This window comes from Salvelinus sp. IW2-2015, linkage group LG15, assembly GCF_002910315.2.
Source record: "Salvelinus sp. IW2-2015 linkage group LG15, ASM291031v2, whole genome shotgun sequence".
NCBI lineage: Eukaryota > Metazoa > Chordata > Actinopteri > Salmoniformes > Salmonidae > Salvelinus > Salvelinus sp. IW2-2015.
Genome location: NC_036855.1, coordinates 20,284,727 through 20,288,309, shown reverse-complemented (window position 1 = coordinate 20,288,309; position 3,583 = coordinate 20,284,727).

The window sequence follows — 3,583 nt, the reverse complement described above, 5'->3', positions numbered from 1 at the left end:
AAAGTATTATCTCTTTTCACAGCAACTATTTCCCTTTAACTCTGATGTTACGGACAAACTAGGACCAACAATTGCAGCCTGCCTCTGACTTTATCAGAAACTATAAATYAATTAATCAATATAATACCAACCAACCTATTTTGACCTTACGGGCATTTATTTATGAAATACATTATACTGCCATTGTACTATGGCAACACACAATTAATATAGATAATCGTGCTTTACCATGGTAGAATGTATAATACAGGTCAAAACCATGGTATTTTTGTGATCCACATCTATACCATGGTATAATTTAGGTAAATGACAGTACCATCATACTTCAAGACTAAAACCATGGTACATTTCCATGATTCAGACTATACCATGGTATAAGTGAAAGTACCATGGTACATTTTTGTAAGGGACGCTAAGAACGTATTTCCACCGACATTATAATGAAAAGGTGCCTCTCAGGCCCAAATCAAAACGTTTTCTGTAGACTTGTGGGAGGACTGCTGATTAAGTTGCCCACTGTATGCGCTTTCGATAGCAGAAGTCTGCATGTAAGTGTCATGTTTAGGCACGACCTATGAGTGTTCTGGGTGAGTAGGATAAAAGACAATGTATGCTTGATCCGAAAATGTGGTCGGAATCGTCATATGGATGGTGTGATGCAATTGCGGAGCCTCCAGAGGCAGGCAAAGGCCAAATTAAGCTATGTACCGTACGGCGTGCGCCTGCCAAATTTTGTAACAATGCGGAGGGTTCCATGTAGCTCCGCATTGACATGATTGGTTGACAGTAGGTGGGGGCGGGAGGTCCAGTATAAGCACAAACTCACTTCCTTGACAACTTCCTTCACAACACCTCTGCTCTGCTCCACTAGGCGCAAGAAGTATGAAAGTCCTGACTTCTGCAGAGGCTGCATCGCAGTAAATACTGTAATTGAAAGTAACAACATCAGGGAAATGAGTGCTTTGCTGGACCTGTATTTATATAACATGAATCCACAACTAAGAAGTTCAATCAGGGAACTCAGTATAATGGAAGAGGTGAGGATGCTGTACAGGGTTCTGAGCTGGCAATAATTTAACTCAGAGCATCATGGTCTCAGCGCATTTCGTATTATTCTGTATGTAAATCTGGGACAACACATTTAGTATGATATGTTACATTTTGTATGGTATGTATTAATTTGTGACTATCCATCACCCATTTTGTACAACATTTAACAAATTACAAGTTGTACTATATGTTATGAATTAGCAAAACGTAAAATACAGTCAGAAGTTTACATACACTTAGGTTGGAGTCATTAAAACTAGTTTTTCAACCACAAGAAACCACCATTTCTTGTTATTAACAAACTATAGTTTTGGCAAGTTGGTTAGGACATCTAGTTTGTGCATGACATAAGTAATTTTTCCAACAATTGTTTATAGACAGAATATTTCACGTATAATTCATTGTATCACAATTCCAGTGGGTCAGAGGTTTACATACACTAAGTTGACTGTGCCTTTAAACAGCTTGGAAAATTCCATAAAATTACATAATTGACATAATTTGAGTCAATTGGAGGTGTACCTGTGGATGCATTTCAAGGCCTACCTTCAAACTCAGTGCCTCTTTGCTTGACATCATGGGAAAATCAAAAGAAATCAGCCAAGACCTCAGAAAAACAATTGTAGACCTCCACAAGTTTGGTTCATCCTTGGGAGCAATTTCCAAATGCCTGAAGGTACCACGTTCATCTGTACAAACAATAGTACGCAAATATAAACACCATGGGACCACGCAGCCGTCATACCGCTCAGGAAGGATACGCGTTCTGTCTCCTAGAGATTAACGTACTTTGGTGCGAAAAGTGAAAATCAATCCCAGAACAACAGCAAAGGACCTTGTGAAGATGCTGGAGGAAACAGGTACAAAAGTAACTATATCCACAGTAAAATGAGTCCTATATCGACATAACCTGAAAGGCCGCTCAGCAAGGAAGAAGCCACTGCTCCAAAACCGCCATAAAAAAGACAGACTACGTTTTGCAACTGCACATGAGGACAAAGATCGTACCTTTTGGAGAAATGTCCTCTGACCTGATAAAACTAAAATAGAACTGTTTGGCGATAATGACCATCGTTATGTTTGGAAGAAAAAGGGGGAGGCTTGCAAGCCGAAGAACACCATTCCAACCGTGAAGCACGGGGGTGGCAGCATCATGTTGTGGGGGTGCTTTGCGCAGGAGGTCCTGGTGCACTTCACAAAAAGGATGGCATCATGAGGAAAGGAAATTATGTGGATATATTGAAGCAACATCTCAAGACATCAGTCAGGAAGTTAAAGCTTGGTCGCAAATGGGTCTTCCAAATGGACAATGACCCCAAGCATACTTCCAAAGTTGTGGCAAAAAAGGACAACAAAGTCAAGGTATTGGAGTGGCCATCACAAAGCCCTGACCTCAATCCTATATAAAATTTGTGTGCAGAACTGAAAAGGTGTGTGCGAGCAAGGAGGCCTACAAACCTGACTCAGTTACACCAGCTCTGTCAGGAGGAATGGGCCAAAATTCACCCAACTTATTGTGGGAAGCTTGTGGAAGGCTATCCGGAACGTTTGACCCAAGTTAAACAATTTAAAGGCAAGGCTACCAAATACTAATTGAGTGTATGTAAACTTCTGACCCACTGGGAATGTGATGAAATAAATAAAATCTGAAATAAATCATCCTCTCTACTATTATTCTGACATTTCACATTCTTAAAATAAAGTGGTGATCCTAACTGACCTAAGACAGGGAATTTTAACTAGGATTAAATGTCAGGAATTGTGAAAACTGAGTTTACATACACCTTAGCCAAATACATTTAAACTTCTGACTTCAACTGTATGTTAATTTCTTTTTAAATGTATGATACGTTACGAATTCTAGCTAGGTGGCTATGTTACCTAGCTGGCTAACGTTAGCTAGGCTAGGGGTTAGGATTAAGTTCAGGAGTTAGGTTAAAGGGTTGGGGAAGGGTTAGCTAAAGGGGTTAAGGTTAGGTTTAGGGGAAGGGTTAGCTAACACGCTAAGTAGTTAAAAAGTATCTCAAATGTAGTAAGTAGTTGAAAAGTTGCTAATTAGCTAAAATGCTAAAGTTGTCTGTGATGAAATTCGAAATCGGGTTGCTAGACATTCACGTTATACGCCTACCCATCCACCCAGACCAACCACCCTACTGGCTTAATTAACATTACCAATAGTAACATGACATACTAATATGGTAGGCCCGGGAATTACGTTTACTATGTTACGTCTAGTCTATGGGACCAGGCTGCTTAGAGAAGTCCAGCTCTCAGCAACAATCACTCTTTGCTTTGTCTATAAATGTGCAGCCTATGATAATGCATCACACAATTTTTTTAAATCCACTACTATCCTTGAATATCAAAATCTGAACAGCTGCCTAAACCTATGGCTATTAGGCTATTACTTCTTCATTAACTTTTTTTAATTCATCACGAGCATAGGCAACATATGGCGCATTTCCTGTATGGGGGGTGCCCGCAGTCATTCTCCCCACAGGAGAGCAACGCCCCTCAGTCGTCTCTCCTCAGC